We start from the raw sequence: 26,700 nt of genomic DNA, 5'->3' as shown, positions 1-26,700 counted from the left end.
GGATAAGTTAAGTTAGGAAAGAGAGAGTTGCTGAGAGTACATCGTTCATGCACCTAATATAGATGCTAAAAAGGAAATAGAAGATGGCAGTCCTTGTCTAGATGTGAATCCAGAGATGTTGTTCCCAGATCCTGCCATCTTCAGTTTAATAAAATCAGTTAATTCTGTACAAATTTACTGATTGTCTACCATGCCTAGGCCCTAAGTGTCTTCTGGGGCACAAATTGGGTGGGGGATGGGCCCTATGCTCAGGGAGCACATAGATCTACTTGAGGAGACAAACGCATAACTAAGTTAGGACACAATGGGGCCCTCTTTCTGTGGTCAGAGCTATCAAATATGGAAGGAAGAGGTGGAGAGTCTTCATAGGAGGTAATATTTGAACTGGGTCTTGATGGAAGGATTTCTAGAACTAGACTAAGAGGTACTATTAGGTAAGGAAATTCTAGGTAAAGGAGTGAGCGTGAATAAAATGTCCAGACACATAGCAGTGCGCTTAGATCGCAGGAACGCCGGGTGAACTGACCGTTGGTTATTGGGGTAGGAGGTCGGGTTATAGATAGGAAGTGATGTGGGACAAGCCGCATGTGTGGGAAATTCCTCTGGCAGTCAGATTCCCCTGAGAAAGTCTACCAGGGAAATGATCTTTCTCTCTCTTTTCCTCTCCCCCTGCCCCCACACACATAAATATCTCGGGGAGGCTTAGATCTCTTGTCAAGAGGGCCACCATATCCTTCCCACCTGCTCAGTTTCCTGTCACCTCCAGAATTTTCTCCCAAAGCACCAAGAAATCCCCCTTTCAGTAGATTCTGTCACTCTCAGTTCTCTTGAATCCATCTGCCTAAAGCTTTCTCCAATGTCCAGTGGATTTTAACCTAGTCAAAGACGAGAGACATCTGTCCATGAAAGCTGAACTTCCATCACCCACCGGTGTGTCCCTCTGCTCTGAGTTCACAGAGCATCTTTACTCAGATGTGGGAGGATGTGCCCCCACCCCTGCGGACACCCTCAAGGAGCTCACAGGACAGAGCCCTCAGGGCCTGATGAGCGCTAATGCTTTCTGTGCCCCGGGCAGCTCATGTGCTTGCAGCTGTGGGCATTTCAGAATCCTGCTGTCCCCTAAATTCTGTTGTTATTGCCAGTTAGGTTTCCTGAGCCCCTGAGCTTGGGCCACTTGAGTGTTTACACAGAACAACAAAAGTCAATTGTCCTCATCAAAACCGACCTCACTGTGCTTTGTTTGATGGTCTTCAGACCCTGGTTTTCTTCCCATGGAACCCTTGGCCGAATTCTGCAGCTTAGTGTCCCTCAGGATGATCCTAAGTCCTTCCCCACTTCCCCCTCAGGGTTGGGTTGGCTCTGATCTCTCCACTGCGGTACTCCCCTTCTCCTGCAGGGGACCCAGGCTAGGACCTGTTGCTGTCCCTGTCACAATGAAGGGAGGACTCTGACTCCATTGCCCCGTGGAGCCGGCACCCACCCCAGGGCTGGGCTGAAGCTGACAGTGAGATTGTGCTGAGGGCAGTAAGGGCCCCTGAGAGGAGCTCAGGGGATCGCGGGGAAGGGGGAGTACTGCAGACGGGGGGTTGGTGTCCCCACCAATGTGTGTGTTTAAACCCAACCCCCACTGTGATGGCATCTGAACATGGGGCCTCTGAGGAGTGACAAATGGGGTGAGAGTCCTTACAGAAAAGACCCCAAGTTCCCTGGCCCCTTCCGCCATGTGCTGGCACAGTGAGGGGACCACCGTCTAGACAGCACCAGGACACAGGCTCCCACCTAACCCCTGCCCAGGCTTGATCTCGGACACCAGAGACTCAGAACTGTGGGAATGACTTTCTGTTGTTTACAGGCCGTCCAGTCTATGGTAGGTTGTTGTAGCAATGGAGTAATGACGGGAGCTATCAGAATCCTGTCTCTGTGACAGCAGGGACAATTATCTGAGTGTCAGGACCAGCAGAGCGGGAGTCCCCAGTCTTAGTGTCCTTTCTCCCAATTGTCACTGATGCCTCCATTTAACCATCTGATGTTCTGTACTGACAAAGAGGTGCCAATTAAAGCTACTGAGGTCTTTTGGAGTGTCCTACGATGCAGTACAGCAGATTTAACAAGTATTTGGGACAGGCATCACCTATGTGGAGAGAACGGCGCCAAATGCAGGGGGTTTCCGAAAAATGTGTAGTCTTGTCTGAGCTCTAGCTGTTAGCAACCTAGCTGAAAAAAGAAAATAAAGCATTCTGTAGAAGGATAATATGATGTGTATCTAGGTGTAGGGTGGTTCTTGGCCAAGATCCCATTGCAGGAGGCTTTCACAGGCACGCGGGAGTTGCCTGCGGTGGTTTCCAGATGGAGGCGTCCCAGTTCTAAGTAGGAGGAAGAACATTCCAGGCCCCGCAGAAGCCCCTGAGCTCGGCTGGTAGATCCTGCTCTCCTGCCTTTGCTGCTGCTGCTCCCAGAAGCCACCTGGACAATTTGGCTGTGAGTGTCTGAGGGCTTCGCTGTCCCCTTTCCCCGGTCTGGGTCATCCCTGTCCTCTGCTCCTGCTTTTTCCTCCTGGGCTGGGGGCAGTGAAGGCAATCCTGGAGCCGGAGCTCTGGGAAGAACTCAGAATGGGGAGTGAAGGAAAAAGCAGAATGGGGACCCGGGTCTGGAGAGGCGGAGGAGAGAGTGCTGGGTGCAGAGTGCGGGGTGGAGGCCCCTCCTGTCCAGTCTGCCTAGGTCCTGTGCCCTCACCCTCTTTCCACAGCCCCCAACTGTCACCTCCCCCTGCCCTTCCTCCCCTGGTCACTTCCCTCCCTCAACTTCCTAACACTACACCCCCTCCAGGCCCTCTCCACCCCCTCCTCTCACAAGACACATCACATCCCGGTCTCCAGTGGGCATTTGGGGCCCTGTCCCCCTGTGCCAGGAGACGGTGCACGTCCTCTGGCCTTGGTGGGAGGGCAGGATGGAAGGGGCGCAGGGAAACTGAGGGACAACCAGGTCAGCCCTGCCCGTGGGTGGGGTCTCAGTCACAGCAGAGTCCTGGGCACCCCTGGGCCCCTGTGGGGGTCAGTCATTCCTGCTGGGGTTCCTGAAAGTAAGCTGGAAAATAGAACAGTAAGAGCGTGTTCCTCCCCACTTGTGGTTCCATGTAATTCTAGGCCGTCTCTGACCAAGGTCCAGACAGGCAGGAAGAGCCGGTCACCACTCGCATCTCTTTAGCTACAACCTGACACACTATTGTCACCCAGAATGGCCCCATGCTTCCCATATGCACCTTCCTTCCCACACTTAGACCTCCACAGTCAGACACATGCGGCCCCTCACACTGCACACATCACACCCATCACATGTCACCCCAACTCTCCATCCCAGTACTCTGTACCCCACACCCTTCAAACATGCATGTCCCTGTGTTCCCCGTGTGCCTCCACGGCTTCCTCACACAGACCAATCATCCACTAAACCCTGCTGTGCAGTAGCTCTCCTCACCCCTCACCCCTGCACACTCACTCCCCCACCACACGGACGGTCTCCCTGACACGGGGCCGCACGCCTGCCGCGCTCACTCTGCACCCTCCATGGACACACTGGTCTCCGTCTGTGCACACGTCCTGCTCCCTCACACTACTGATGTGCACACTCCTTCAACGCAGGCCTCCTCACCCCTACCCGATTCCTCCACACAAAACTTTCCCACCTGCTCCCACTCTAATCTCCAGAGATTCCTGTCCCACGAGTCCTGCACTCACTGCCTCACACACACTGGTCCCCACGTGCATCGCACACCCCCCTCTGCACACTGCACTGCACGTCTGCCTCCCATCCCGTGCTTCAGGGCATTCGGGCAGAAACTACACACACACACACACACACACACACACACCCCACAAAGTTCCCCAAGGCTCTCACACACAAAGGGCGTCCCCACCTCAACCCTCTCTCCCTGGTGCTCTCTCATTCTCCTCACTCCCTCCCTCCCTCAGTGACTAAAAAATTTCTGTCTCTCCCACATACACTCCCTTCTGCCTTCTTCCCCTTGTCCCTCTGTCCCCCCCCCAACACTGACCAGTTATCCTCTTCCTCAGCCTCACAGCCCTCGTAGGGTCACCTCAGGGTGGTTCCCAGGGACGCTGGCTGCCAGGAGCTCTTCCCCAAGGCCAAGGCTGAGCCAGGAACCATTAGCTGTTTCCCAACAACCTACCTAGAACAGTGCGTTCTTGTTTCTTCTTGTTTTCTTGTGACAGAGACAGAGAGACAGAGAGTGGGACAGAGAAGGACAGACAGACAGGAAGGGAGAGAGATGAGAAGCATCAATTCTTTGTTGCAGCACCTTAGATTTTCACTAATTGCTCTTTCGTATGTGCCTTGACGGGGGTGGGTGGGAGGGGTGGCTACAGCAGATTGAATGACCCCTTGCTCAAGCCAGGGACGTTGGGCTCAAGCTGGTGAGCCTTGCTCAAACTAGATGAGCCCATGCTCCAGCTGGTGACCTCGGGGTCTAGAACCTGGGTCCTCTGCATCCCAGTTCAATGCTCTATCCACTGCGTTACTGCCCGGTCTGGCAAATTCTTTCTGTGTCTGAAACTGCTGACAGAGCCCTGTCTTGCTGGCCCCACAGCCCTGCCCCCTCAGCAGTTAGACTCGCCTCCTCCTACCTGGAGGCCTCCTCCCAGCCCTTGGCAAGGGGGTCTCCTCCCACCAAACAGTCAGTACAGCAGCCATCCCCCCAAAGTCTGAATACCACCACCTCTTTTTTATGGTTCTCGCCACCCAGCACGTGGCCACTGATGCAGAGAGAAGGTAGTCTGGATCAGGCTGGAATTTTCTATGCCCACTTCTACACAAAAATTCAGTAACCCTGCTCAACGCTCCACCTAGCTCTTAATCAGGAAGATCCCACATCTTGGCTCAGAGTTTTAACCCACATGCCCGAGACAGTGTGCACTCCTTTTAACTCAGAATTAGCCCTATTTAAATGATAACTGTATGAAGCAGGAGAGCTTAGTCAAGTTTGCTCAACTCTATGGTGAGAGGGCTCACAGGGGGACAAGGTGAGGGTAGCAATCTGGATTCAGTCAGGATGTGGCGCCACACCATGAAGAAAGGGGGAGGAGTCTAACATAAAGGATTAAACTGCAGAAGAGGGGCTCCAATGAGGGTCCCCGGGAGGGTGAGTCATGCATCCCAGAGAGGATGGCAAAGCCCGACAGGAGGCGATGTTCATGTTGGGCTTTGCAGGCTGTCTGCTTGGCAAGTGGGAAAGCGACCTCCAGGCAGAGAGGACCTTATGCACAGGACCAGGAGGCACGATGGTGTGAGCCAGCCAGTGGGTCAGGGCCAGCCAGCCAGTGGATCAAGGCCGCTGGGCACAGGGTGTTGGTGGAGGGCTCCTACAGTGGGGACGGTGTCAGGGAGTGAAAGGGATAGGAAGGATGTGTAAGGGACCCCTGTTGCACTCACTGAATTCTCAGAGAGAATGTCCATCTCTCTGTCACCTGTCTGTCTGCTTGACAGCTCCCCCTAGAGCAGGGGTCCCCAAACTTTTTACACAAGGGGCCAGTTCACTGTCCCTCAGACCGTTGGAGGGCTGGACTATAAAAAAAATTATCAACAAATCCCTATACACACTGCATATATCTTATTTTAAAGTAAAAAAACCAAACAGGAACAAATATAATATTTAAAATAAAGAACAAGTAAATTTAAATCAACAAACTGACCAGTATTTCAATGGGAACTATGCTCCTCTCACTGACCACCAATGAAAGAGGTGCCCCTTCCGGAAGTGCGGCGGGGGCCGGATAAATGGCCTCAGAGGGCCGCATGTGGCCCGCAGGCCATAGTTTAGGGACCCCTGCCCTAGAGCATGCACTTGGACCTGGGGGTAAACCACAACTTGTTTCTTTGCATAAACACAGGGAATCCTCTTGTATAAACTGATTCCCATCTGCCCTCTCTCCTCCCCTTCCCCACTCCCCTCTCCACTATGTGCACTGGTCATGTCATTCCCTAGAAGGAGTGTCAGCCTCAGAGCCTCCCAGCTGGACATCCGAGTGTGCAGGAGAGAGGTGACTGTCAGGACACTGTGCCTTCATCTCTTCAGCTCAGAGGACAGTCCACTTTTAATCCAACAGTTCCTGAGATCTTCCTGTCCTTTCTGACACACATAGAATTGTGCAGAGACCAGCACTTGTTTGATTATCAATGATCAGGCCAAGAGCAGACAGCACAGCCGCCAAGGATGACTTTTTTTCACGAAAGGGAAATACAGTTTTGGTGCCTGAGCCTGCAGCCTCGGAATGTTGGGACGATGCTCTCACCAACTGAACCATGAGACCAGGGCCTAAGAAATGTACTGGGTGACACATAAACACGTGTAAGTTTATAGAAGAACATATAAGTTATATCAATTTCAGGGGGACAATTCTTTACCACTTTATCCATATAGTGCAATTTACAACCCGTGCGCAGCAATAAATTTTAAAACATGCAACACCTGACTATTTAGTCAGGAGCACTGACCTCTTTTCTCTTGGCTTGTCAAATAAAGAGACCATAACCAACACAGCAATAGCTATCTAGTGTGGATGAACCAAAATTATACCCATATTTTTTTGTCGGAACAGCAAAAAATATATATATATTTTTTGGTGTGCCACAGGATTTTAGTCATCAGTTTGGGTGTGCCATGAGATGACGATGGTTGAAAAATGTGGCTATGGTGCCTCGTGGGTCCCCACCCGAAGCCTAGCCCCCTTTGTCACCATATATTTGACCCGTGGTGGATAAGGGTAACATGCTTTTAAGGCAGGTATACAGGCATGACCTATCTTTATATTACATAGGATTCTATGTGTCAGGAGGCTCACCTGGTTAGGTCAGGCTTACACGCATCCTATCCCTTTCTTAAAGTCAGCTGTGCCATATAATAGTATAACCTGATCACGGGAATGAATCCCATCATATACACAGGTTCCTCCGCATGTGAAGGAAGGAGTTATCCAAGGGCAAGGCACTGGAGGTTATCTTAGAATTCTGTTGGGAGGTGTGATGGGGGAGGGGAGATGGTGGAGCACGGGTGGGAACTGCCTGTGTCTGTCACTGCCTGTTCCCAGGGAGAAGGCACCAGGGAGCTCTCTGCCTGCACTCCCTCCCCTTCCTTCCCAACGTGGTCATCTACCTATCAGCGCCACCATTTCCCTCCAATGTCCCCAACATTCCCCAGGACATTGTTTCCAATTATTTTTTAAGACCTTAGTGATTTCCATGCCTTCATGAACCAGGATTAGTTGTTGTGTATCTTATGAAGTAGAAATTACCTTTGGTTACACGATTCACCAATTATCCTTGTGCCATTTAATGATAAGATATCCTTCACTGATACTTCTTGCCACCTCTAATAGATGTCAAATTTCTAGATGTACTAGGATTCCTTTAGGCTCTCTTTTCTGTCTCATTGGTCTATTCTCTCTGTGTCTGTATCAACACCTCACTGTTTTAATTAGTATACATTAAAATAAGTTTTAATATCAAGTAGGGTGAGTTTAAGCACAATCTGATAAATCTGCACAAACACACATGTAATCACCGCACAGATCAGGATAAGAATATATTATATTTAACATGTCAGAGACCCCTCAACCCCATGTCCAGCCACACCTTTATCCTCGGAAGCAACCACTATTCTAAGTTGTACTATCATGAACTAGTTTTACCTGCTCTTGGATTTCATATAGATGGACTAACACAATATATAGGACACGTGCTATTCATCCAGGTTATTATATTTCTTGGTGGTTTGTTTTGTTTAAGGCTTTGTGGACTTTAACTGTGTATCCATGCATTTATGTTGAACATTTGTAGTTTTCTTGTTTGGGGCTATTATGGGTAGAGCTGCCATGAACATTCTTGAATACATCTTTTAATGGACGTATACATTTGTGCTTATGTCTTGAGTGGGCCACCAGCAAAGAGTGGCATTCTCTTGTCAGGGGATTATAAAGAGTTCTTTCCCTGAGATCCACAGCTCTTTGGGATGGTTGATGAAGCATGAAGTGTTATTAGGACAGTGTTGATAGGACAAGCATAGGGTGTGGCACACTAAGTCTCTTTCCATTCCCTGGTGCCAAAATGGGGACCAAAGAGCAGCCAAAGCAGCTGCTGTCAGACACTAAGGAGCTCTGGTGACCTGGGCCATGCTCTCCAGTCATGGAACCATCTTCAGACTTCAGGGGAGACATGAGTTTGTCGTAGATTTCAGGGAAACTGCAGGTCAAGTCATCCTGGGCCTGCCTCGTGCCCAGAGTCCCCTGGTTTGAGACACTTCCTGGGAGCCATTTCCCATTTGTCATTTGGCTTTACTCACTCTTCTCCCTCCTCTGTCCCAGCAGCAAATGTAATGCCAAAGGTGAAAAATTTAGAAAGTGTCACAGGCACGTAAATCCTTATCTTTTGCAGAATCTTCAAAATGACCAAGGCAGGACATTGTCAGTTCCCTGAGGAGCCACGGCAGACGCCCATGCAGGTGAAATGTTCTGAGATTGACACTTCATGGGTTTCTGGGTAAACCACTTCTGCAGAGAGGATGATGTTAGATTCACAGTCAACTTATGTCATTGTCATTCATCAACCATCAGTTTCTGTCATCAAGGTTTCTTTTCATTCTGCCACCGTGTCATGGTCAGAGAATTGATTATAAATTTAAAAAGCCTTTATTAGCCGGCTGGGGACTGCTAGCTGAGAATCCACACAGGGAAAACAGCTAACAGCCCCGAGCCTAGGGAGACAGCAGTATTTACGGGGATAAACCACAAAGTCATAGCTATTACAACAGGTATGCACAACATTCTTGACATTTCAGTAGAAAGCATTCTTTGTTCTAAAGCTGAGATTACAGTTCTTCCTATAATTGCTACAAGGCTAAAATCATAAGACTACATCTTGCTTCTGTAGGTGGGATTTAAGTCAAGATATCTAACTAGTTGAGCTTGTAAAAATTTACTACTCTAAGCCAGTGTTTTTCAACCAGTGTGCCGCAGCACACTAGTGTGCCATGAGACATGGTCAAGTGTGCCATGGGGAAATTAAACATGGGTCCCCAAACTACAGCCCACGTGCCGGATACGGCCCGCTGAGGCTATTTATCCGGCCCGCCACCAGCCGCCTCCATCCGACCATAAACATTCCCCTCACAATCCCTCCAGCTATCACTGACAGGAAGAGTGGAGGCACAGGGAACACTCACTGACCAATCACCTTCTAGGATTCATCCCGACCACTAGCGATGAACCAATAGTAGGTCGCCTCTCATCCACACCCAGGAAGGTCCCCACTCAGGCTGCCCCGCACTTGTCATTGTGTGGCCATGGCTAGTAGTTGAAGCTCCCCATGGCCCCGATTTCTAATCCTGGTCAGGACTAGAGGTAAATGTTGCCACCACTAGATGAAGCCTCAGCCTCGCTGGTTATGTCTATCCTGATGGTGTATATAGATATTTGACCTTTTTCTTTTTAAAAGAGGCCCCCGCAGAGGGTGATATACAATGCATCACAATGTTATCTATATTGTATATGGCCTCCTGAAGGGTCATCTTCTTAAAGAGCTCAAATCTCTATATATACCATCAAAACAGACAGAACCAAGACCCCTGCACCCAGCTGACCATGGGATTTGAACCCACAACCTCAGGGAGAACTCTAGTATTTATCAGAATCCTTACCTAGAGAGCAAACTTCTCAATCTGGCAGTAGAGATGCTCTGAGGACTTATGATGTTACACAAGTACTCAACATTTTCTAAAATTGATTTTGTCCAGTCTCTAGATATAGAGAGTATTTGCCAAATTGATTTGAACCCACAACCTTGATGAAAGCTCCAGTATCTATTAGCAGGACTGTATATATGAGGAGATACATGAGACTGTATATACGAGGGGTTACATGGGACTGTATATATGAGGTTACATGGGACTGTACATATGAGGTTACATGGGACTATATTTATAAGGGGATGTTACGTGAGACTATATATGAGGGATGTTACATGAGACTGCATATATAAGGGATGTTGCATGGGACTGTGTATGAGGGGATGTTATGTGGGACTCTATATGAGGGGATGTTACGTGGGACTGTATTTATAAGGGGATGTTACGTGAGACTATATATGAGGGATGTTACATGGGATTGCATATATGAGGGATGTTACATGGGACTGTATATATGAGGGGGTTATCTTTTTAATTTAACTTTTTTTTTAATAAATGTAATTTATTTAAAGGACCTCTGCCAGGCATATTTCACTCTTGTGACAGTTTGGGATCTCAGTAAGACGAGCAAGTGACAGTGATGGAGAAGTTTTTGAGAAGGGAAAATGCAAATGCCGAACAGGGCCCTGGACAAAATTCTGACCCAGATGAAGGCCCTAGTATGAGTGGTCGACAAAAGAAAAAGACAAGACGGTGAGCTCGAGGCAATACAGCGAAAGCTATCTTTCATTTGGATTTACTTTCACCGGAGATGAGACAGCACCGACTCCGCTGTGCTTGGTGTGTGGTGAGAAGCTATCCAATAGCGCCATGGTGCCAAGCAAGCTTAAACGCCATCTCCAAACGAAACACCCTTGCATTCAAAACAAGCCGATAGACTATTTTGTATGCTTATGTACAGACAATGAGAAACAGGCAACATTTTGAGAAAAACCACAAAGGTAAACGAGAGAGCCCTCAAAGCTAGCTACCTTGTTGCTGAACACATAGCTAAATCAAAAAAGTCCCACACTGTGGCAGAAACATTAGTACTGCCAGTTTGTAAAGCCATTGTAAATGAGATGCTTGGCCCTACCACGGCCAAAGAGATAGCTAAAGTGCCTCTCTCAGATAACACAATTGCCAGACGTATTGATGACATGTCTGAGGATATTGAAACTGTTGTTTTGGAAAAGGTGCGAATCAGTAAGAAATTTGCCTTGCAACTTGATGAGTTGACGGATATTAGTGGACATTGTCAGCTCTTGGCCAACGTGAGTTTTGTGGATGGAGAAGCCATTAGAGAAAACTTCCTATTTTGCAAGGCACTGCCAGAAAAATCAACAGGAGAGGAAATATTTCGGGTCACATTGGAATATCTTTTTGTTTGTTTGTTTTTTGTTTGTTTGTTTTTGTTTTGTTTTTGTATTTTTCTGAAGCTAGAAACGGGGACAGTCAGACAGACTCCCACATGCGCCCGACCAGGATCCACCCGGCAGGCCCACCAGGGGGCGATGCTCTGCCCCTCCGGGGCTTGGCTCTGTTGTGCTGTTGTGACCAGAGCCACTCTAGCGCCTGAGGCAGAGGCCACACAGCCATCCCCTTCTCCCGGGCCATCTTTGCTCGAATGGAGCCTCGGCTGAGGGAGGGGAAGAGAGAGACAGAGAGGAAGGAGAGGGGGAGGGGTGGAGAAGCAGATGGGCACTTCTCCTGTGTGCCCTGGCTGGGAATCGAACCCGGGACTTCTACACGCCAGGCCGACGCTCTACCACTGAGCCAACCGGCCAGGGCCTCACATTGGAATATCTTGATAAAAGTGGGCTTACATGGGAAAACTGCACAGGTGTCTGCACTGATGGAGCCGCAGCCATGGTCGGGCGCATCAAAGGCTTCGTAAGTAGAGTCAAAGAAAGAAACCCAGATGTTATTGTCATGCACTGTTTTTTGCACCGTGAGGCCCTCGTTGCAAAGACCTTACCAGCAGATCTAGCTCCTGTGTTGGATGATGTTGTGAGCATAGTGAACTTTGTGAAGACACGACCTTTGAGATGTCGCTTATTTGCGTCTTTGTGTAAAGAAATGGGAGTGGAACATAAAATCTTATTGCTCCACATGGAGGTCCAGTGGCTGTCACGCGGCAAAGTGCTGGCCCGTGTGTATGAGTTGTGAGAGGAACTTAAAGTATTTCTGACAAACCAGAGGTCCGATTACTCAAAGCTGCTTGCAAGTGATGAGTGGTGTGCAAAGCTGGCATACCTGGCTGATATATTTCATTATCTGAATGAACTGAACACACGCATGCAAGGCCGAAATGAAAACCTGCTTACAAGCACTGATAAAATGAATGGATTCCGTTTAAAGGTGCAGCTCTGGCAACAACATGTGCAGCGTGGCAACCTTGAGATGTTCCCGCTCACCGAGAAACAGCATGATGGCAACACTGCTGCAATGTGCGAGGTGATTGGCAGACATTTGAAAACTCTTGAGAAGACGTTGTCATTTTATTTCTCTTCAGCCTTCACAGAATGCCTTGACTGGGATAGGAACCCATACAGCTCAGTATCCATTGCTGGAAAGGACATGACTTTAAAGGAGCAAGAGGAACTCATTGAACTGAAACAAGATCGTGGTTTAAAGCTAAAGTTTGCTGATCTTCCTGTGGACAGTTTTTGGTTATCTGTTGCCAAGGAGTTCCCCATTCTGGCCAACAAAGCTATTTTGACATTGCTCCCGTTTTCAACCATATATCTATGTGAGCTGAGCTTCTCAAGCTTGACTGCAATAAAAACTAAAAACAGAGAGAGACTGAGAACTGTTGAGGAAGAGCTTTGTGTGTGTCTTTCTACCATTCCTGCCAGGATATCCCTTTTGTGTTCATCAAAACAGCCCTAGGTTCCACACTAAGTGAGTATAAATACATTTAGAAACTATATTATTAACTATATGTATAATATGTACTGTGTTAGAGTGTCATTTTGTGTCATTTTGGTAGGTGGTGTGCCCCAGGATTTTGTAAACGTAAAAAATGTGCCGCAGCTCAAAAAAGGTTGAAAATCACTGCTCTAGATCATGCGATGGCCCAATTGGGTTCCTAACCCGGGGGAAAAAGTCTCTTCTGAATAGTGAACAGGATTCCAGGGTTAAGTCCATGAATATACCATCTAAGTCCCCATGTTTTTCCTCCTTCCCAGAGGTCACTTTTGTAATTCTTAGGTGTGAGTATTGCTGGGTTGCAATCCCCAATTTGACAATTCTGAGTAGGGGCATTTGCATGAACAACTCTTTCAAATTTAAGTAGAGGATCTGTGTTCTTCCATGGGGCTAAAATCTCACATCCCATGATTTGCAGAAATAATCTTGCTTAGCTGTGCTGCAGTGGGGTGGGGAAGAAGATGGACAAGCACAATGTTGGGATCTCCATAATTGTCGTTCTAATTTTAATTTACCACAGCAAATAATTCCCCATACACCGTACTGCGTTTTTCTGGGATCAATCCCTTCTGGTTTGGCACTATCATCAATATTAATGTTAAGCCAGTCTTTTCCTAATAGATGGCAGAGGTCGATCTCAAATTTTGGGGGCCCAGGGGTATTTATTTGACCAATGGTTTCTTCATCTAGAGTCCTAGTGAGTTGCCAAGTGAAGTTGGCAGGTATATGAAGGTTTCTATTTATAGTTATTAGGAACCAAGTGAAGAACAGGGAACTTGCTTATACAATTTGAGCTTTAGAGGGTCCTCAGTGTGTTGGATGATCCATTTTCCCTCTTCTTCAACTGGATCAGCTTGCTTGACCTGCATGTGGTGGATCCCAGGGCTTTAGCTAAACCCTAGGTTACTTGGGCAATGAATGCCAGGCCATTATCAGACCCCATGGTAATAGGTAGTCCAAACCCAGGGACAATTTCAGAGACTAAATATTTTACTACAACTAATGCTGTCTCTCAGATCTGGTAGAGTGTGCCTCAGCCCATCCGGAGAATATGTCAATGTAGACAAGTAGATATTGGTATCCTCCTGGTCCAGGAGATAATTCTGTAAAATCTATTTCCCGATGTTCTCTGTGGTTTTGGCCTCTTAACCTGGATCCTCGGAAAGTTGCATCGTTCTTTCCCGGATTCACTTGAGTGCATGATTGTCATCTTCTTGCTACATCCCTTGCTATCTGAAAAAGTTTAGGAACATAGTAATCCCTTTTAAGTAACTCAGCTAATTTTGTTTCCCCAAGGTGCGTAGTCTGATGAATCTGTTTAACAGATTCCCTCCCTATTGCCTCGGGGAGGAACAGTCAATTCAGGTAGTTCCTTCTAGCCCTGCTGGGTTTCTAGAGCTCTAAGCTTTTGTCCTAATGCAACTTCCTCTTCTGTATACATTGGTGATGAGCCTAAAACTCGAGCTGGGAGAACTGGTAGAATCTATAAGGGCCCCACTGGTTTTTGAGCTGCCTCTTTTGCCGTAGTATCGGCATACTTATTTCCTTGGGCCTCTGGGGTGGTGGCAGATTGGTGGCCTTTACAATGAATGACAGCAACTGCTTTTGGCAGCCAAAGGGCAGAGAGAAGAGAAAGTATCTCCTGTGTGTTTTTAATTTTTTTTCCTCTTGAGGTTAAAGGTCCCTGCTCCTGGTAGATAGCCCCATGCACATGGACAGTAGCAAAGGCATACCTACTATCAGTGTAAATGTTCACAGTTTTTCCTTTTGCCCACCGGAGAGCCTGGGTAAGCGCATAAGTTCCGCTTTCTGAGGTGATGTCCCATGCCCTAACGCCTGGGCCCATATCACCTCGTCAGAAGCTACAACCACCGCTCCTGCATACCGTACTCCGTCAACCATGAAGCTGCTCCCATCCGTGTACAGCGTTTCGTCCGGATCTGGGAGCGGCTGGTCTGTCAGGTCCGCTCGAAGGTTCGTGAGTGCAGACAGGGATTCAGTGCAGTCGTGTAGCGGTTGCTCAGGATCATCATCCGGGAGCAGGGTAGCTGGATTTAGCGCCGTCATTTTTGAGAAGCTTACTCTCGGAGGGTCCAGTAGAAGCACCTGGTACTGGATGACCCGGGCGTTGGAGAGCCATCGCTCTGGAGGACTCCGCAGGAGGGTTTCTACTTGATGTGGGGCGATTACCTGTAAATCTTGCCCGAAGTCAGCTTAGAGGCTTCTTTAACTACCACAGAAGTGGCAGCTATGGCCTTCAAGCAGTTTGGCCACCCCGCAGCTACTGGATCAGGTCTTCTGGAGAGAGAGGCTACAGGTCTCTTCCATGGTCCTAGAAACTGAGTTAGTACTCTCTGCAATGCCCCCAGTCTCAGTCACATGCAGTTGAAATGGTTTGGTGAGATCAGGGAGGGCGAGTGCGGGGGCACTGACTAGGGCCGCTTTTAGCTTCTCAAACGCCTTAGTTTCCGTTTCAGTCCAATTTAAAGTCTCTCCTTTTCCTCCGGTACAGGAGTGCAGGGGTTTTGCTATTTCTGCAAACCTGAGAATCCACAGCCAGCAGTACCTTAATGCCCCTAAAAACTCTCTAACTATCCTCTGTCTGAGGAAGTGGGATTTTCAATATAGCCTGGATACGGCTATTAGAAAGAGTCCTTTATCCCCCTGTTCAGTTCATACCCTAGGTAAGTGGCCTTAGCAGTGCAAAGCTGAGCCTTCTTGGCAGAGACTCGTAGCCAAACTTGTCTAGGGTTCCTAATAAGTCCTTGGTGGCCACGTGACATTTTTCCTGTGTCTCTGCAGCTATAAGGAGATCATCTCCGTATTGGAGCAAGGTGACCTCAGGGTGTTCTCCTCGGAACCTGGCTAAATCTCGGCTTAGGGCTTCATCAAATAAGGTAGGGGAATTTTTGAACCCTTGTGGCAACCGAGTCCAAGTTCATTGTCCTGACTCCCCTTTCTCTGGGTCTGTTTATTCAAAAGCAAATATAGGCTGACTTGCAGGCACCTGGGGCAAGGAGAAGAATGCATCCTTTAGACCAGTGGTAGTCAACCTGGTCCCTACCGCCCACTAGGGGGCGTTCCAGCTTTCATGGTGGGCGGTAGCAGAGCAACCAAAGTATAAATAAAAAGATAGATTTAACTATAGTAAGTTGTTTTATAAAGATTTATTCTGCCAAACTTAGCAAAAATCCGACATAAAGTACTTGGTAAGTAATTATTATTATTATATGCTTTAACTTACTGTAACTCTGCTTTATAAATTTTATAAAGTAAAGTTACTTCCCTACTTTATAAATCACCATTACTGTGGAACCGGTGGGCAGTTAGAAAATGTTACTACTAACAGAAATACAGAAGTGGGCGGTAGGTATAAAAAGGTTGACTACCCCTGCTTTAAAGGACAGTATAAACTTGTCGGTCTGGTGGCAGTAAGCTCAAGAGGGTGTACGGATTCGGGACCATTGGATGGATGGTCTCTACCCCCTTATTAGCTTCCCCTAGATTCTGTACATGCCTAAAGTCCTCAGTTCCCGGCTTCTGCACAGAGAGCAAGGGAGTATTCCACGGAGAGTGGCATGGGACTAAAATACTGGCCTCTCTTAGTCTTCTTACAGCAATGCCTCTCCTGGCTTTCTGACTCATAGGGTATTGTTTTGCCCTGATCGGTGTGGCCTGTGGCCATGCTAAGAAGCTGTATTAAGAGGCGGCTCAGTGTGTGGCTAACCCAGGGGGATTATTTTCAGCCCAAATCCCTGGGATCTCTTTTTGTAACGTGGCCAGGAAATCTGACTTTTCTTGATGATTCTCTTCTCTATTGTCCTCAGTTAATAGATATTCTTCCCTGAGTGGGCAAGTCACTAGAACAGTGCGGGGTCTTGTGGCAAAGTCTACTTTTGGCATTTCTCCTTCAAATGAAATTGAAGCCTGTAATTTGCTGAGCAGATCTCCGCCTAACAGAGGGTACGGGCATTCAGGCATTACTAAGAAGGAGCGAGTTACAGTCCCAGCAGTGAGATTTGTAATCCGAGCCTGGGTCCAGGGATAGGATTTAGTTTTTCCAGTTGCTTCTTGAATTGGGACCTTCTGTTTTGAAGTTGGTCCTTCTGCTTGTTTAAGGACTGAGAAAGTGGCCCCAGTGTCCACTAAAAAGTCTATAGGTTTGCCCCCGACTTGTAGAGTGACCCTGGGCTCTTAGGGGCCCAAAACGGAGCCCTGGCCTCTTCTGTCTGTTTCAGCTGCTAATACCGTATCTGGATTCTTTAATTTGGGGCAATCCTTTTTCCAATGGCCTTCCTTCTTGCAGTATGTACATTGATCGTTTCCTGACGGCGGCCTCCTATCCCCTGGTTTCCTTTGTAAGGTCTTTTCCTTTGAGTCGTCCTTGCTGGCATTGGCCCCCCTTCCCTTCGTTCATAGCTAGGAGGACTTGGGCCATTGTTCTGTTCAGATCTTTTGGATCCTCCCTGTTGTTGAACACTTTCTGTGCAACCTCTCCCAGTTCTGTCAGCATTTTCTCCTCAAAGCCTTCGAATTTCTGTATCTTCTTTCTAATATCTGGGGCGGACTGAGAGACAAAAGCAATGTTAATTGCTCGTCTGTTCTCAATGGCCTCTGGGTCTATAGGAACGTACAGCCTATAGGTCCCCTGGAGGCGGTCTAGAAACGCCACAGGGGACTGGTTTGGTCCCTGCGTTACCTCAGTTACCTTAGACATATTGGTGGGTTTCCCTGCTGCCCCACGGAGCGCCCCCATAGGAGTCTGGCAATACCGGTCCAGAGCCTCCTGACCTTGATCAGTGGGCCCCACTTTGGGTGAGTCAAAGGGAACAGGCCTCGAGGCGCTCAGGGTCATGGGAAGGCTGGCCGTCCGCTCCCAAGACCAGCCTTGGACCATGTCCACGGATGCGCTCCCGTTTCTCCGACATAAAGAGGGTCTGGAGGAGTTGCTGACAATCATCCCAAGTGGGCTGTGGGTAAAGAAAACAGACTCCAAGAGAGAAATTAGACCATGTGGGTTCTGAGAGAAAGACGGGTTCTGATTCTTCCAGTTATAACGGTCACTAGTGGAAAAAGGGACATAAACCATAAAAGGCTGGGCTTCCTCATCATGAGGGGCTGCCACTTGGCGTAGTGGTAATATGGGAGCCGCCTCTGACGAGTCCGGGGAGGGGGCCGATCACGGGGCTCGCGGATCGCCGTAATTGGTGCCTCCGCGAGGGTTCGGGAGACTCAAGGGGTCCTGAGCTTCGGCCCCTTCAGGAGAATCGGGAATCGGGGCTGAGGCATATGGGCGTGGATTCAAGAGGGTAGGGCTGTCAGGTGGGGGTGGAAGTACCGGAGTGTTCTTCTTGGGTCCCCGCTGATGGTTGGGAGAAAAGAACTATTTGCCCCCCCCCCCCACTCCCGTTTTAGTTTTGTTCTTAGAAGGGGGCAGACAGTCCTTAAGCCACTTAGATCTGTCTGTCAAAATGTCAATCTAAATCTGAATATATAGAATTTGGTCCGGGTGGCCTGGATGTCCGAAGATAATAGCCCGCACTTGGGACTGGTAAGCAATAGACAAATCAAGAGTTCCCTCGGGGCCACCGAGATTGGGGAAAAGTAGGCCACTCTTGCTCACAAAAGGTGCACAAGTCAAAAGCATTGACAGGAACTCCCTAGTCTGCTGCAGGCCACCTCAAATCTTGAAAGTTTTTAATAAAATGCTCTAACAGGGAACAAGACAAACACGACGATGACTGACCCAACCTGGACGATCAGACACAAACGCAACTACAAGCAGACAAAAGACAACACTGGAACACAAAACAAGTGAAACCAAACCAAAGATCACCGGCCACCGTCGTGGTCCAGGATCAAGTCTCAGAAGTAATGCTGCATCCAGCCTCACAAAGACTCCCAACGGGGCGCCCCAGACACTGAAACAAATCTCACCGGTAAGTACAGATTCAAATGGCTCCAAGAGTCGAATTGCAGAATTTTGAGATGAACCTTCCCCTACTTTGTCTCCTGGAGCTGAGGAATGTTGTCTCAGAGATCTCCCCCTAGGAGTGGGGAGAGGGGGTCCCGCTGGGCTCCGACCCAATGCCAGAAAGACCTGGCCAAATCTCGGTGGGACCTCCAAATGTTATGGACCGAACGCAAGTAATTATTGATCGGAGCCCAAATTAATTATAAATTTAAAAAGCCTTTATTAGCCGGCTGGGGACTGCTAGCTGAGAATCCACACAGGGAAAACAGCTAACAGCCCCGAGCCTAGGGAGACAGCAGTATTTACGGGGATAAACCACAAAGTCATAGCTATTACAACAGGTGTGCACATCATTCTTGACATTTCAGTAGAAAGCATTCTTTGTTCTAAAGCTGAGATTACAGTTCTTCCTATAATTGCTACAAGGCTAAAATCATAAGACTATATCTTGCTTCTGTAGGCGGATTTAAGTCAAGATATCTAACTAGTGAGGCTTATAAAAATTTTCTACTCTAAGCTATTGCCACAGGCAAGCTTAACTTCCTTGTACAGATATTGGGGACTTTCTACTCCAAGCTACCAAAAGCAAGTATAAAATTCCTTTTTATGTCCAACTCTCTATACACAATACTGAGGTCCCATATACAACACGAGGTCCCCATTACACTTCTCACCCTTCATGGTGCCTGATCTCCTACGTTTTTGGATGAAAGGGATAATACAGGCAACAGTGAGGGTGAAGACAGCGATCACTGCACCGGTGATACTGATGATCCACTCAGTTGACAAGGAGGTTGAGTGCTGCGGGGTATCTGAAACATTTAAGATCGTACAAAAAGGTGAAAAAAAGCAAAAACCCAGTTGAACTGAAAATTACACCGCCCTCAGCATCTGTTTCCCCAGACAGCACCTGTCACCCCCATACTGACTGGCTTGTTAAGTGACAGCCACTCCATCACATCCTGGGGTATAAAGGTGAACAGGGGCTGTGCCCTGTCCTCTTGGAGCTCATATTCCACTGAGGGTGACAGTGTCTCTGATTATCAGAGAACTTGACACGCTTACTGTGGGCAGACAGTTTCTAGGATGACGTACCCCTGGTCCTGTTCTTCTCCAGACTGATGTCAGACAGGTTCATGCTGTGCTCTCGCGTCCTCTCCCCCTGCATCTGGGGCAATTCCGTCCTTGCGTTTGTGGCATTTACCTTCTCTCCCAGGGGACCCTGAGGGGTACTTAATTCTGTGCGGGGAAGGAGGTGAAGACTTCATAAGAGGTGATATTTGAGCTGCCTGAGAAAATACTACAGCAGAGGAAGAAGAGGAGGCTTGGCAACACCATGATGCATAGAAATTTGGGGACCATCCAATAGACCAGGGTGACCAGGTGGTTGGTTAAGTGGAGAAAGGCTCCTGCACTGAGGGAGGTGCGGTGGGAAAGGAGGGCGGGGGGTGGGGGGGGGCGGGGGATCCGATAAATGACACTGACAGGAAGTCCCCTGAGAAATCAGCCAGCGGATCCATCCGTCAGATTTTCTATCACACACACACTCACACCCACACACACACACACACTCACACCCACACACTCACACTCACACCCACACAGGGAAGGCACTAGCCCCTCACAGAGAACTACCACAGCTCCGCACCCTGCTCAGTACCTGTGGGCTCCCGCACTTTCTCCATGGGCTCTAGGAACTCCCCCAGCCAGCAATTGCAGTCTCCCATCGAGGTCTTCCTGAAATACTCTGCCAGTTCCTTGTTCTCCTCCCAGTCCTCCTTGGTCCCACTGGCTGCTGGATCAATGACTGTCCACTTCTTATGCATCGTATCTAAGAGAAGGGCCAGCTGTCCATTGAAGCTGAACTCCCAGGATGCACCAGTGTATTGTCCTGCCTCCTGCTGACAGCACAGCTTGGCCTGTAGGGTCAGAGGACCTGCAATCCACACACAGGGAGGTCACCCTGCCTCTGAGAGCCCGCCATCGCCCATAAGTCAGGGTGTCTCTGCACATTTACATGTCTGCTTTTCTCTCTGCATGACTTGCCCTTTCTGGCCATCAGGTTGACCGTGACTCTGATGTTGGATCAGGGCTCAGTTCCCTCCACAAAGTCCCTCCCCCTGTGCCCGCTCCTTCCCCCTCCTGCTCACTGTCCCCACCTCCCCTCCCCCATCCCTTACTGTCCCCACCTCCCCTCCCCCATCCCTTACTGTCCCCACCTCCCCTCCCCCATCCCTTACTGTCCCCACCTCCCCTCCCCCATCCCTTACTGTCCCCACCTCCCCTCCCCCATCCCTTACTGTCCTCACCTCCCCTCCCCCATCCCTTACTGTCCCCACCTCCCCTCCCCCATCCCTTACTGTCCCCACCTCCCCTCCCCCATCCCTTACTGTCCCCACCTCCCCTCCCCCATCCCTTACTGTCCCCACCTCCCCTCCCCAGTCCCTTACTGTCCTCACCTCCCCTGCCCCATCCCTTACTGTCCCCACCTCCCCTCCCCCATCCCTTACTGTCCCCAACTCCCCTCCCCCATCCCTTACTGTCCCCACCTCCCCTCCCCCATCCCTTACTGTCCCCACCTCCCCTCCCCCATCCCTTACTGTCCCCACCTCCCCTCCCCCATCCCTTACTGTCCCCACCTCCCCTCCCCCGTCCCTTACTGTCCCCACCTCCCCTCCCCAGTCCCTTACTGTCCTCACCTCCCCTCCCCCATCCCTTACTGTCCCCACCTCCCCTCCCCCGTCCCTTACTGTCCCCACCTCCCCTCCCCAGTCCCTTACTGTCCTCACCTCCCCTCCCCCATCCCTTACTGTCCCCACCTCCCCTCCCCCATCCCTTACTGTCCCCACCTCCCCTCCCCCATCCCTTACTGTCCTCACCTCCCCTCCCCCATCCCTTACTGTCCCCACCTCCCCTCCCCCATCCCTTACTGTCCCCACCTCCCCTCCCCCATCCCTTACTGTCCCCACCTCCCCTCCCCCATCCCTTACTGTCCCCACCTCCCCTCCCCCATCCCTTACTGTCCCCACCTCCCCTCCCCCATCCCTTACTGTCCCCACCTCCCCTCCCCCATCCCTTACTGTCCCCACCTCCCCTCCCCATTCCCTCACTTACCCCTGGTCCTGATCCCCAGTTTGATGTCAGACAGGATCATCCTGAGCTCTTGGCTGATTTCTTCCAGCATTTGGGGTATTGCATTCAGTGCATTTGTGCCATTTACCTTCTCTCCCAGGGGACTCAAAGGTCTGACCTTGTTGCTGTCACTGTCATACTGAAGGAAAGGCTTTCCATCCAGTGAGCCCTGAGCTTGATTCCAAGGCTGTCCAGGTCCAGACTGTGATAGGACAGTGAGGTTGAGGCAGAGAGAGTGAGCATCTGTGAGGACAAAACATAGTTGTGGCCTGGGGACTCCGTCTGAAGGGCCTGATGCTGAGGGAGGGTCTCATCCAGCCCCTCCATCTCTGCATCCTGGGTCCTGTCTCTCCTTTAATTATCTGTGGCAGTAAAATACTCTGATGTCACCAGGAACCCCCTGTGCGTACTTACTGTTACCAGGAAGATTTATATGAAATTTTTAAATTTATATCTATCAACTTGTTAGTACAAAAATTCAAGACAGTGTCTGCTCTCCTGGGAGTTAAAATCAAGTTGAATAGACAGGAATTAGAACAGAAACTGTAGAATGACATCATAGGACACATGCCATTCACTCTGGGTCCTGGGTATTCAGGAAAGTCTTCTTGAAAGAGGAGGTACCCAGCAGAGGAGGAGCTGCCACAGGTGAGCACAGTACCAGGTGGCATGCCTTAGGCTGGGGGTCCCCTGCGACCTGGCTATAGGTAACATCTGGGACAGTCAGCCCAGCTGTGCCACACCCTCATGGACCCTTAAGAGCAACTGGGCAGGCGCCCCCCCACTTGCTGCATTTAGAGCACATTCAGCTCTTCCCCCTCAGCCAGGTCTCCAGCACACTCACCGGCCCATGTCACGCAGGCTTGTACCAGAAACATTAGATGGAAAAGACATGAAGTGAGAGATCCTTGCACCATTCTTGCTGAGCTGAAATGGCAAAAATAGTCAGGTTCCCAGTGGATTTATGCGCAGTATGCTCACCCCACCCTGTACAGACTGACTCATTCACCTGCCTTGTGAAAATACTGGAGACACTTTCTAACCAGGCTGCAGTCTGCAAATTCCACAAAACAGGTTTTTACTAAAGAAATACAGGGACAGAAAAGAGAATGTGCTCATCTCCTCAAAACCATTTGGAGTGAGCAGGGCTGTTGGAAGTCATGTGAGCTCCTCTCTCTCCACCTCCCTCCACCAAGCCCTCTCCTTTCCCTCCCTGTTCTTCCCATGTTGCCATCCATGTAGCCATGTTTTCTCCACATTTGCCTCCCTCAGCCCAAACCCGCAAGGGCCACTGTGCCTAAGCAGGTGAGACGTCTCACAGTGAGGCAGGAAGGGCAGCTGGGCCTTGAGCAGGGCCTGGTCCCAATGGCACAGAACCCTCAGCGCCCAGGGCAGCTGGTCTACGGGGTGCTACTTCTCCCCTCCGGGACCAGGTGGTCTGCAATTTCCACCTCTCTCCGCACACAGGATCCACGCTTCTCTCAGAGTCTAGAGTTTCCTGCCCTCCAGCTGCAGAGCCGGAGTTTACCTCCCCTCACTTGCACCAAGGCACAGAAATTAGGCCAGCGACTGTCAGTCACGGAATATAGAGCCTGATGAGTCTAGCTTGGTCTTGTGGCCCAGCAGGTCCAGGGTTTGTTCGTTTGCTTTTTTTTTTTTTTTTTTTTGGCATGAGAGAGACAGACAGACAGGAAGTGAGAGGATGAGAAGCATCAATTCTTTATTGCAGCACCTTAGCTGTTCATTGATTGCTTTCTCATATGTACCTTGACTAGGGGGCTCCAGCAGAGCAAGTGACTCCTTGCGCAAGCCAGTGACGTTGGGCTCAAGGAAGTGACCATGGGCTTCAAGCCAGCGAACATGGGGTCATGTCTATGAGGCCACACTCAAGCCAGCGACCCCACAGTCAAGCAGGTGAGCCCACGCTCAAGCTGATGACCTTGGGGTTTCAAACCTGGGTCCTCAGCATCCCAGGCCAACGCTCTATTCGCTGTGCCACCTCCTGGTCAGGCCCAGCAGGTCCAGTTATTTAGGTGCCGACATGATGAGGTACAAACATAACTGCACAGCCCAGTCTTAGCCTGTTTCCAGCAGGACCCAGAAACAAATTAAACCTTGGTTACACCATTTAGCAAGAGCACTTGGGAAGCACCCGTCACAAGTCACACTTGTAAACCCTCCACTGCTACCCTTTTAAAAGTTCAACCCAAATCCTGGATCAGGAGCACGGAGAGAAGCCTTGCCTCCTGTCTTCTTGCCACTTGATGCACCAATGGAGCTCCTTTCTGTTCTCAGAAGCTGGTGCCTTAGTCTTGGCTTCCACGTGCGCCGGGCAGTGACCCCTGTCAGCTGCCAGCAGCGCTGTGGACACTGCGTTCCCTCCCTCCCTCCCTCCCTCCCCGGGATCAGCTGGGAGAGGTGGGATGGGAGGGAGCTGGGACGTCCTGACAGGCTGCCTCTACTGTGCTGAGGCCAGGCCAGCATGTGCTTGAACACTTCCACTCATTTCTATTTCAAATTCAAGAAACAAATAAACTTTATAAGTTTGGTGCTGGGTCTCTAGGACCTGCTCCGAGCGCTGCACAAACACTGACTGACTATCAATGAACTCACACAGTATGTACAGACCTCCCCATGTCACAGAGGCTAGGAGTGCAACACGTCACTCGTCAAAGTGCTTCCATGCTTGGGAAGCTCTTGAATTGTTCACTTTACGTCAGTTTATTTTATTTTTTTTGTGACAGCCACACTGAGAGAGACAGAGAGAGGGACAGATAGGGACAGATACACAGGAAGGGAGGGAGATGAGAAGCATTACTTCTTCATTGCAGCTCCTTAGTCTCCTTAGTTGTTCATTGATTGCTTTCTCATATTTGCCTTGATCGGGGGACTACAGCAGACCGAGTGACCCCTTGCTCAAGCCAGTGACCTTGCGCTCAAGCTGGTGAGCCTTGCTCAAACAAGATGAGACCATGCTCAAGCCAGTGACCTCAGGGCTTCAAATCTGGGTCCTCCCATCCCTGTCTGATGCTCTATCCACTGTGCAACCGCCTGGTCAGGCCCTTATATCAGTTTTAATTGTTACCATGTTTCCCAGAAAATAAGACAGTGTCTTATATTAATTTTTGTTCCTAAAGACACGCTAGGACTTACTTTCAGGGAATGTCTTATTTTTCCATGAACAAGAATTTACATTTATTGTTGAACAAAAAATCAACATTTATTCATATACTGTAGTCATGTCATCACAAACATCAGCATAACCAGCCAAACTCTGAATTCCATCAAGAATTTCTTGTGACTATTTCCATGTACAACAATCTACCCTGTTTCTCTGAAAGTAAGAGAGTGTCATTAATTTTTGCTCCTAAAGACGCACTAGGTCTTATTTTCAGGGGAGACCTTATATTTCTAAGCTTGAAAAAAATTACACTAGGTCTTATTTGGGGGATGTCTTATTTTGGGGGAAACAAGGTATGTAGCTCCCAAGTGTTGGTTTAGTTTTCCTGGCATCTGTCCCAGCGGCCTAACCCGCCCCCTTCAGTGTTTAAGAACCGCAGTTCTATCGCGCAGGTGTGCAGCCTGCTGAATGCAGCACTGTGCTAAATGCACCACTGCAGTACCAGTGCCAGCGCCTCCCGGCCCTGTGACTTTGAGGAGAGCCACCTCCCCTCTCTGAGCCCCAGAGCGCTCACCTCTAACACAGAAACAGTGGCATGACCTACTACCATGGCTGTGGTGAGGATAAGGGAAACAAAGCATTAGAGCACTGGGTCCATGAGCAGCCCGTGGCGTAGGCTCTAGAGCAGGGCACTGCTGTCTGCCCTCAGTTCTGGTCCACCACACCATGAAGCCTCCTAATCCGCATTCTCACATCTGAAATGCTTTCCACTCTGTCAAGTGTTTGTCACCTACAAACTGTGTTCGTGTAAGAACTGGACTGAACGTATAGGCTATGCTGGTGGAGAACAGAGCCTAGGGGAGCCTCATGAAGGCCTATCCTGCGGGCCCGTTGCTTCATTCACATGATCCCTGTGCCTATGAGTATTAGGTTATGAATCCACCCAAGTGTCCTAACCAAGCCAGACTTCTCCATCTCTTCCACAGACATGGCAAGAGAGGCTGTCAGAGCCCTTGGACAGATCTCTGTAATCTCATACTTGTCACTTTATAAAACCAATTCTTGAAAATGGGTACTAGCGCAGGGAGAATTTAGTACATTATGTGGTCTACTGCCCTATGAACATAGCTTTTCTGCCCAAGTTCTCCAAATAGGCCCTTAATTGCTATTTCTCAGACCTTGGACTAGATTGATTTTAGGTACGAGTTTTACAAAATCTACCTTTTGAAATTTAGAGTTGTTTTTGTCCATTTCTGTTGTCTGGGCACCTTTGATAATGTTTGTATAGTTTTCCCATGCTGTTATAACAAGTTCTCACAAACAAGTTCTCATAAATAATAGAAATTTGTTGTACAGCTCTCTAGGTTAGACTTGGACATTTTAAAGGTTTCTCATGCACATTGTCACAATATCCTCCAGCACCAGTTTTTACTACAGCCAGGTATAGAACCTCCGTAGGGTGTGTCCGAAGCCTACGTAATTTTATAAACCAATGTCATTCAATAAATTCAATCAAACAATTAAATAAATAAATGAAATAGTTTATATAGTAAAACATAGAAAAAAGTAAAATAAAGAACCTCCATATGCTGCCAAGGTGAGGACTCACATTGTATATTTGGTCAAAAAATTTTTTTATGAGAGGAGGGGAGACAGAGAGACAGACTTTCAAAACTGTTTGGACCAGAATCACCTGGCAAGCCTCCTATGGCTGTGATGCTCTGCCCATCCATGGATGTTGCTTGGCAACTGAGCTATTTTTAGTGCTTGAGGGGAAGCTCCATTGGAGCCATCCTCAGCACCGGGTTGATG

General features: G+C 49.1%; 2 long non-coding RNA genes across 2 annotated transcripts in view; one reads left to right on the top strand and one right to left on the bottom strand.

The window, feature by feature from the left end:
• Nucleotides 1-14,495: 14,495 nt before the first annotated feature.
• LOC136398722 (uncharacterized) overlaps nucleotides 14,496-26,700 on the top strand; it is a 30,739-nt gene continuing 18,534 nt past the window's right edge. Inside the window, exons 1-4 of the long non-coding RNA XR_010750037.1 lie at nucleotides 14,496-14,635; nucleotides 15,464-15,558; nucleotides 18,379-18,600; nucleotides 20,409-20,561. This is a non-coding gene — a long non-coding RNA (uncharacterized lncRNA). The remainder of the gene's footprint in view (nucleotides 14,636-15,463; nucleotides 15,559-18,378; nucleotides 18,601-20,408; nucleotides 20,562-26,700) is intronic.
• On the bottom strand, nucleotides 19,376-20,412 carry LOC136398724 (uncharacterized). Its single transcript, XR_010750038.1, has 3 exons — nucleotides 20,296-20,412; nucleotides 19,731-19,874; nucleotides 19,376-19,447 (listed from the first exon to the last, which is right to left on the bottom strand). It is a non-coding gene; the product is annotated as an uncharacterized lncRNA (long non-coding RNA).

This window comes from Saccopteryx leptura, chromosome 3 (genome assembly GCF_036850995.1).
Source record: "Saccopteryx leptura isolate mSacLep1 chromosome 3, mSacLep1_pri_phased_curated, whole genome shotgun sequence".
In the NCBI taxonomy this organism is placed as follows: Eukaryota; Metazoa; Chordata; class Mammalia; order Chiroptera; family Emballonuridae; genus Saccopteryx; species Saccopteryx leptura.
This window is presented reverse-complemented; position numbering and strand designations above follow the sequence as displayed.